Here is a 10,549-nt window from a genome sequence, read left to right as displayed (position 1 = left end):
AGTGTCGCGCACGCTTGCAGGGTATTCTGTAAAACAGCATACACGGCTAATGCGAGCACAAGCTGACATGTATTCTCAGAGATCCAATATCGACACGTCAACAGCATGAGCTGTCGTCAAAAGTCAAAGAAACGGCGCTGCATTTTGATTTATCACTAACTTTGATTAGCACGTGATGTCAACTAAGACTGACAGTGTCTTTATTTCGGATTCAGTACTGAATTCATAGGTTACTTTTACGATTACAAATACGCGAAAATAAGTGAGGTGAACAGGTAAGATTCCGTAGCTGTGTAATGCCGAAATCAAGACACTATGTACAGTTCGGGTAGCCTAGCTGAGAGAAGCGTGCGTTCTTATACAGTCAAGACATGATGCAGGGTCATATCAGATCATGGCATCGGCTACGTGTAGCCGAGACATGCATCATGGGACCCCTCCATTAAAGCGATGGGTAATGTTATCGGTATTGGGATTATGAACACTTATTGACATTTGGCTTTTTATATATATTTTCGGTTGACTGATGTTTTTTCTTCAATTCTGTCGCACATAGTCCCACCTCGTTCAACACGATCACAATATACAAACCATTGTCAAACGTTTACTTAGGACAATCTAAACTAGTTTAAATATTAAAAACTATTTAGGAAATTCGGAATTGAGATCAGTAATATCATTTTAACCAAAACATCTGAGACTTCTATTCATTTGGATACACGATAACAATAATTTTTTCCGCTTTTTAAAAAGCGAGCCGTGTGCTGTATTTGCAGGTGAAGGTACACAATACGTCACTTCCGGAAAATATGCAAATGACTTTTTAGTTGTCATTTATAGTTTGCAAATGACTTTATAGTTGCACGTCGTCATGTGAGCGAAATATTCTCAAGCACGACGTTCAACCCAATTTCACCTCACCTCACCTTTTCGTGGGTTCCAGTTGTCACAAAAGCTATATCATTGTCACTGTGTCTTCGGAGCCTGGGTTCGCTCCTACAAAGCCATCTTAGCTCTACAGGGGCGGTGTGTTAGTCTAGTGGTTAAAGGGTTCGCTCGTCACGCCGAAGGCCTGGGTTCGGATCCCCACATAGGTACAATGTGTAAAGCCCATTTCTGGTGTCCCCCGCTGTGATATTGCTGGAAAATTGCTAAAAGCAGCGTAAAACCATACTCACTCACACTAACACTGAATTTCCCGATTTCCACCCTCCCCCTTTCCTTTGCTTATCTCACCATAAGATGGAAAGTGCCATGTGAAAATATCATGTGTGACCTACGTTAGACATCAGACAAACACAAATAACCATCTTAACCATCAGCTAAAAGTTAATTAAGTTTCAGTTTACAGCTGACATAAAACTTGAATATATTCAAGCAATATTCCAGCAATATTGCGGCGGGGGACACAAGAAATGGGTTTCACATATTGTACCCATTTTGGGAATCGAACCCGGGTCTTCGGCGTGACGAGCGAACGCTTTAATCACTGGGTTACCCCACCGCCCCCGGAAATTCAGACTCTCTTTGGCGGGTAACATTTCCAGTTCCAACCTTTTTCTGATCGTTCTTATTGATTAAACCGAAACCAATATCTCAACATTTATCACCAATATTCGGGGTGGTGGTTAAAGCGTACCCTCATCAACATGAAGACACACACACACATATAGATGTAAGGCCCTTGACGATCCGGGGTAGAATAGGTCTTCAGCAACCCATGCTTGCCGTACAAGGCGACTATGCTTGTCGTAAGAGGCAACTAATGGGATTGGGTAGTCAGGCTCGCTGATTTGGTTGACACATGTCATCGGTTCCCAATTGCGCAGATCGATGCTCATGCTGTTGATCACTGGATTGTCTGGTCCAAACTCGATTATTTACAGACCGCCACCATATAGCTGGAATATTGCTGAGTGCAGCGTAAAACTAAACTCACTCACTCACATAGATGTAATGTTGCTGAAATTTTGCTCAACCCCACTGCAAGTAGTTATTCTCATCTCATGCTGACATCATTCTTCACAGGTCCTTCAGCAAGAAGATTTAAGATATGGTCTTCATATGTTGTACCCATGTGTGAATCGAACCCCACTCTTTGACGTCATGAGCAAATGCATTAACCACTTGGCTACCCACCACACAATGACGATGTTAAATTTGGTTTACACTTTCTCAGTCAAGTAGTAGTTTTGTCAGGTTGAGTCCCACCCAGGATTCGAACCTTCACTCTCAAGAGTTGCCAGCACACAAAGTCAGTGATCTAACCCACTCAGCCACCGCTGCTGCCACTCAAAACATGTCGGACAACTGGTAGTGTAGATCACACTCTGGACAGCAGCTGCCACTCAAACTATGTCGGACAACTGGTAGTGTAGATCACACTCTGGACAGCAACTGCCACTCAAAATATGTCGGACAACTGGTAGTGTAGATCACACTCTGGACAGCAGCTGCCACTCAAAATATGTCGGACAACTGGTAGTGTAGATCACACTCTGGACAGCAGCTGCCACTCAAAATATGTCGGACAACTGGTAGTGTAGATCACACTCTGGACAGAAGGTGCCACTCAAACTATGTCGGACAACTGGTAGTGTAGATCACGCTCTGGACAGAAGCTACCACTCAAAATATGTCGGACAACTGGTAGTGTAGATCACACTCTGGACAGCAGCTGCCACTCAAAATATGTCGGACAACTGGTAGTGTAGATCACACTCTGGACAGCAGCTGCCACTCAAAATATGTCGGACAACTGGTAGTGTAGATCACACTCTGGACAGAAGGTGCCACTCAAACTATGTCGGACAACTGGTAGTGTAGATCACGCTCTGGACAGAAGCTACCACTCAAACTATGTCGGACAACTGGTAGTGTAGATCACACAGGACAGCAGCTGCCACTCAAAATATGTCGGACAACTGGTAGTGTAGATCACGCTCTGGACAGAAGGTGCCACTCAAACTATGTCGGACAACTGGTAGTGTAGATCACACTCTGGACAGCAGCTGCCACTCAAAATATGTCGGATAACTGGTAGTGTAGATCACACTCTGGACAGCAGCTGCCACTCAAACTATGTGGGACAACTGGTAGTGTAGATCACGCTCTGGACAGAAGGTGCCACTCAAACTATGTCGGACAACTGGTAGTGTAGATCACACTCTGGACAGCAGCTGCCACTCAAAATATGTCCGACAACTGGTAGTGTAGATCACACTCTGGACAGAAGGTGCCACTCAAACTATGTCGGACAACTGGTAGTGTAGATCACACTCTGGACAGCAGCTGCCACTCAAAATATGTCGACAACTGGTAGTGTAGATCACACTCTGGACAGCAGCTGCCACTCAAACAATGTCGGACAACTGGTAGTGTAGATCACACTCTGGACAGAAGCTACCACTCAAACTATGGCGGACAACTGGTAGTTTAGATCACACTCTGGACAGCAGCTGCCACTCAAACTATGTCGGACAAGTGGTAGTGTAGATCACACAGGACAGCAGCTGCCACTCAAACTATGTCGGACAACTGGTAGTGTAGATCACACTCTGGACAGCAGCTGCCACTCAAAATATGTCGGATAACTGCTAGTGTAGATCACAGTCTGGACAGCAGCTGCCACTCAAACTATGTCGGACAACTGGTAGTGTAGATCACGCTCTGGACAGCAGCTGCCACTCAAACTATGTCGGACAACTGGTAGTGTAGATCACACTCTGGACAGAAGCTACCACTCAAACTATGTCGGACAACTGGTAGTTTAGATCACACTCTGGACAGCAGCTGCCACTCAAAACATGTCGGACAAGTGGTAGTGTAGATCACACAGGACAGCAGCTGCCACTCAAACTATGTCGGACAACTGGTAGTGTAGATCACACTCTGGACAGCAGCTGCCACTCAAACTATGTCGGACAACTGGTAGTTTAGATCACACTCTGGACAGCAGCTGCCACTCAAACTATGTCGGACAACTGGTAGTGTAGATCACACTCTGGACAGCAGCTGCCACTCAAAATATGTCGGACAACTGGTAGTTTAGATCACACTCTGGACAGAAGCTACCACTCAAACTATGTCGGACAACTGGTAGTTTAGATCACACTCTGGACAGCAGCTGCCACTCAAAACATGTCGGACAACTGGTAGTGTAGATCACACTCTGGACAGCAGCTGCCACTCAAAATATGTCGACAACTGGTAGTGTAGATCACACTCTGGACAGCAGCTGCCACTCAAAATATGTCGGACAAGTGGTAGTGTAGATCACACTCTGGACAGCAGCTGCCACTCAAAATATGTCGACAACTGGTAGTGTAGATCACACTCTGGACAGCAGCTGCCACTCAAACTCTGTCGGACAACTGGTAGTGTAGATCACACTCTGGACAGAAGCTACCACTCAAACTATGTCGGACAACTGGTAGTTTAGATCACACTCTGGACAGCAGCTGCCACTCAAAATATGTCGGACAAGTGGTAGTGTAGATCACACAGGACAGCAGCTGCCACTCAAACTATGTCGGACAACTGGTAGTGTAGATCACACTCTGGACAGCAGCTGCCACTCAAACTATGTGGGACAACTGGTAGTGTAGATCACACTCTGGACAGCAGCTGCCACTCAAACTATGTCGACAACTGGTAGTGTAGATCACACTCTGGACAGCAGCTGCCACTCAAACTATGTCGACAACTGGTAGTGTAGATCACACTCTGGACAGCAGCTGCCACTCAAAATATGTCGGACAAGTGGTAGTGTAGATCACACTTTGGACAGCAGCTGCCACTCAAAATATGTCGGATAACTGCTAGTGTAGATCACAGTCTGGACAGCAGCTGCCACTCAAACTATGTCGGACAACTGGTAGTGTAGATCACGCTCTGGACAGCAGCTGCCACTCAAACTATGTCGGACAACTGGTAGTGTAGATCACACTCTGGACAGCAGCTGCCACTCAAACTATGTGGGACAACTGGTAGTGTAGATCACACTGGACAGCAGCTGCCACTCAAAATATGTCGACAACTGGTAGTGTAGATCACACTCTGGACAGCAGCTGCCACTCAAACTATGTCGGACAACTGGTAGTGTAGATCACACTCTGGACAGAAGCTACCACTCAAACTATGTCGGACAACTGGTAGTTTAGATCACACTCTGGACAGCAGCTGCCACTCAAAACATGTCGGACAAGTGGTAGTGTAGATCACACAGGACAGCAGCTGCCACTCAAACTATGTCGGACAACTGGTAGTTTAGATCACACTCTGGACAGCAGCTGCCACTCAAACTATGTCGACAACTGGTAGTGTAGATCACACTCTGGACAGCAGCTGCCACTCAAACTATGTCGGACAAGTGGTAGTGTAGATCACACTCTGGACAGCAGCTGCCACTCAAAATATGTCGGATAACTGGTAGTGTAGATCACAGTCTGGACAGCAGCTGCCACTCAAACTATGTCGGACAACTGGTAGTGTAGATCACACTCTGGACAGCAGCTGCCACTCAAAATATGTCGACAACTGGTAGTGTAGATCACACTCTGGACAGCAGCTGCCACTCAAACTATGTCGGACAACTGGTAGTTTAGATCACACTCTGGACAGCAGCTGCCACTCAAAATATGTCGGACAAGTGGTAGTGTAGATCACACTCTGGACAGAAGCTGCCTCTCAAACTATGTCGGACAACTGGTAGTGTAGATCACACTCTGGACAGCAGCTGCCACTCAAACTATGTCGGACAACTGGTAGTTTAGATCACACTCTGGACAGCAGCTGCCACTCAAAATATGTCGGACAAGTGGTAGTTTAGATCACACTCTGGACAGCAGCTGCCACTCAAAATATGTCGGACAAGTGGTAGTGTAGATCACACAGGACAGCAGCTGCCACTCAAAATATGTCCGACAACTGGTAGTGTAGATCACACTCTGGACAGCAGCTGCCACTCAAAATATGTCGACAACTGGTAGTGTAGATCACACTCTGGACAGCAGCTGCCACTCAAACTATGTCGGACAACTGGTAGTTTAGATCACACTCTGGACAGCAGCTGCCACTCAAAATATGTCGGACAAGTGGTAGTGTAGATCACACTCTGGACAGAAGCTGCCTCTCAAACTATGTCGGACAACTGGTAGTGTAGATCACACTCTGGACAGCAGCTGCCACTCAAACTATGTCGGACAACTGGTAGTTTAGATCACACTCTGGACAGCAGCTGCCACTCAAAATATGTCGGACAAGTGGTAGTTTAGATCACACTCTGGACAGCAGCTGCCACTCAAAATATGTCGGACAAGTGGTAGTGTAGATCACACAGGACAGCAGCTGCCACTCAAAATATGTCGGACAACTGGTAGTGTAGATCACACTCTGGACAGCAGCTGCCACTCAAAATATGTCCGACAACTGGTAGTGTAGATCACACTCTGGACAGCAGCTGCCACTCAAACTATGTCGGACAACTGGTAGTGTAGATCACACTCTGGACAGAAGGTGCCACTCAAACTATGTCGGACAACTGGTAGTGTAGATCACACTCTGGACAGAAGCTACCACTCAAAATATGTCGGACAACTGGTAGTGTAGATCACACTCTGGACAGCAGCTGCCACTCAAAATATGTCGGACAACTGGTAGTGTAGATCACACTCTGGACAGAAGCTACCACTCAAAATATGTCGGACAACTGGTAGTGTAGATCACACTCTGGACAGAAGCTACCACTCAAAATATGTCGGATAACTGGTAGTGTAGATCACACTCTGGACAGCAGCTGCCACTCAAACTATGTCGGACAACTGGTACTGTAGATCACACTCGGGACAGCAGCTGCCACTCAAACTATGTCGGACAACTGGTAGTGTAGATCACACTCTGGACAGCAGCTGCCACTCAAAATATGTCGGACAACTGGTAGTGTAAATCACACTCTGGACAGCAGCTGTGTACACTAGGCCAAGGGGGTGGTTCCTTCATTTGAATGCAATTTGTTGCATAATTTTAATGCGTGAGTTTGAGTGAGTGAGTTTAGTTTCACTCTGCACTCAGCAATATTTCAGCTATATGGCGGCAGTCTGTAAATAATCAAATCTGGACCAGACAACCCAGTGATCAACAGCATGAGCATCGATCTGTGCAATTGGGAACCGATGACCTGTCAACCAAGTCAGTGAGCAAACCACCCGATCCTGTAAGTCGCCTCTTACGACAAACATGGGTTACTGAAGATTGATATTTAAACCCGGACCTTCATGATTTATACTATCAAGGAATAATTACATGGCAAATCTAGAGGGTAATAATAATCATATAAACATAATTATGATATTAATGGCTATATGAGTCTTAAAAATCAAAGGTGTTGCATACTTTGAGGACCCCTCTGCTGAATGAGCATTGGCAACGCTCCCACTGCCAATGACTATGAATATACAATTCCAATTAGAAATTGGTCAAATGTAACATGTCATATTTGTGATTTTGTTAAGTCTCATTCGGGATTCGAACCCTCTCTGACTGAGAAAGTTTAATTACAAATATAACGTGTTACATTTGATCTCTTTCCCAAACGGCATTGTGTATTCACACATGGACACTTCTTGATAAACCAATCACAGGATTGTCTGGTCTTGAATATTTACAGAGGCTTTCGTTTTTCACTTGGTTTAAAGGTCCCCTGTCATTTACAAACAAAACATATCCATCAAAAGAAGTGAAAACTGGCAAACAAGAACACATTTTGATTTTCTTAAATAAATTTTATTTACAAATTATATTTACAAATAAAAATTCAGGAAGCAGGTTGTTAATGAAGACAGCTGGGGTCACCTTAGACTGTTGTTGAGGTATTGGACAAACATGTTCGCAAGTCGCGCGGTATCCTCGACTGGGTGCATCTTGGTGTACGTGATGAACTGACGACGCTGCCGATGTAACTCGGACAGAGTTATCGTTCTTGTTAGCTCCATCTGGCCTTCTTAAGGAAATCAAACAACGGGACTTCTGGAGAGACATTCTCACTTTAAAACTGATATTGAATAAATTAATATTTACCACAGCCTGTATTAAATTTTGTTTGTTGTTAAATGTCTCACACAGCAACATTCCAGCTATATGGTGAAGTATGTAAATAATCGAATCTGGTGAGGTGAGGTGAAATTGGGTTTTAGGTCGTGCTTGAGAATATTTCGCTCATATGACGACGTGCATGCGTGTGTATGTGTATGTGCGGCTGCTTGTACTAGCCCAGACTTAAGCTGGTTTATAGTGCTAGCCCACTGAGATACCATGCCACAGTGAAGCATGAATACCCCACTCAGACACATTATACTGACTCCAAGCCGACCAGTCCTCGTTGTACCCATTAATGCCGAGCGCCAGGCAGGGACCAACAAGTACCATATTTTAACGACTTTTAGTATGACGCGGTCGGGGATCGAACCCACGACCTTCCGCTCTCTGGGTGGACGCTCTAACAACTACACCACGGAGGTGGTTTAATCAAATCTGGACCAGACAATCCTGTGATCGACAGCATGAGCATAGATCTACACAATTGGGAACCAATGACATGTGTCAACCAAGTCAGCGAGCCTGACCACCCGATCCCGTTAGTCACCTCTTACGACAAGCAAGGGTTACTGAAGGTATATCTAACCCGGGCCTTCACGGGTAAATTCAAAAGAAAGGCTGTGTTAGTGATGTGTATATTTTCGTCAACAAACAGTTGCCTATTGTTAAAACGAACTCAGAGGGACCGCTTATTTTCGTTCGTTACAGCCGTAGTTCGTTACACGCATTTCCGACTAAAATATACCTGAAGTGTCAGGACCCCCAAACAGTTCGTTGCTGAAGACCAATTCTAACCCAGATCTTCACGGGCTACAATTAGATATGTCCTCAGGACGTCAATGGCTGAATGGGACTGTCTGGTCCAGGCTAGACTATGTACAGATTGATGTATACATAGATATTTACTGTCATTTAACACGAATATTGCTTGTAGTGGTGTTATTCAACAAGGAACAGATTACAAGCCACAGTCATACAGCAGACTGACTGACTGAGTTTGGTTTTACGCCGCTTTTAGCAATATTCCAGCAACATCCCGGCGGGGGACACCAGAAATTCACACATTGTGCCCATGTGGGGTCATACAGCAGAAATATTGTAGAGTGTGGCATTAAACATTTCACATCAACATCTGAAATAGATCTTGATGGTACAATAAGGATACTTTCTCTGTGGCTCCTGGAATGGTAATCTTGTCTCCAGGCAGACCCATCTTCTGTGCTTCCATTACCGCCTGAAAGTGAGGAACTTTCAATTAATCCCCAAGTGGGAAATATCTTCCTGTTATCAATACATTATGGTAACAAAATCCAAGAAAGCAGCCACTAGCCCAAAGACAAAAGCGAGTCAAATTTTCTCTGGTAAGCTATTCCATATATAAACATTGAAAATGAAAAGAATGCCAAAATTTCATAAGTAAGGCAATTTCATAAGTCTTGAAATAAAGGTTCATGACAATAACTATTTTTACCGTCAGCTAAATTTGATAATAATTATTAATCTTATATCTTTAGCTTTTTTCTTTTAATTAATATCATTATCATCAAGTACAATCCATATTCAGTGGCATTCATTTTCCATTCATAAACTACATTCATTCACTACACCATTTCAGTACTTTATAGAACCCTCATATTACTTTATTGACCATAGTCCCCACTCAAAGTAAATCCTAGAACAGTATTTTTAGTTACATCCTAGAACAGTATTTTTAGGTACATCCTAGAACAGTATTGTTAGTTACATCCTAGAACAGTATTTTCAGTTACATCCTAGAACAGTATTTTTAGTTACATCCTAGAACAGTATTTTTAGTTACATCCTAGAACAGTATTTTTAGTTACATCCTAGAACAGTATTTTTAGTTACCTCCTAGAACAGTATTTTTAGTTACATCCTAGAACAGTATTTTTAGTTACATCCTAGAACAGTATTTTTAGTTACATCCTAGAACAGTATTTTTAGTTACATCCTAGAACAGTATTTTTAGTTACCTCCTAGAACAGTATTTTTAGTTACATCCTAGAACAGTATTTTTAGTTACATCCTAGAACAGTATTTTTAGTTACATCTTACATCCTAGAACAGTATTTTTAGTTACATCCTAGAACAGTATTTTTAGTTACATCCTAGAACAGTATTTTTAGTTACATCTTAGAACAGTATTTTTAGTTACATCTCAGCATCTCAGTATGATGCTGGATGAGTGAGTGAGTTTAGTTTACGCCGCACCCAGTAATATTCCAGCTATAAGGCGGCGGTCTGTAAATAATTGAGTCTGAACCAGACAATCCAGTGATCAACAGCATGAGCATCGATCTACGCCATTGGAATACGATGACGTGTCAAAAAACCGAGCCTGACCACTCGATCCTGTTAGTCGCCTCTTACGACAAGCATGGGTTACTGAAGATCAATTCTAACCTGGATCTTCACGGGTGGATGCTGGATGAAA

This window comes from Haliotis rubra, unplaced genomic scaffold, assembly GCF_003918875.1.
Source record: "Haliotis rubra isolate DU_JTF1 unplaced genomic scaffold, ASM391887v1 Scf685, whole genome shotgun sequence".
NCBI lineage: Eukaryota > Metazoa > Mollusca > Gastropoda > Lepetellida > Haliotidae > Haliotis > Haliotis rubra.
This window is presented reverse-complemented; position numbering follows the sequence as displayed.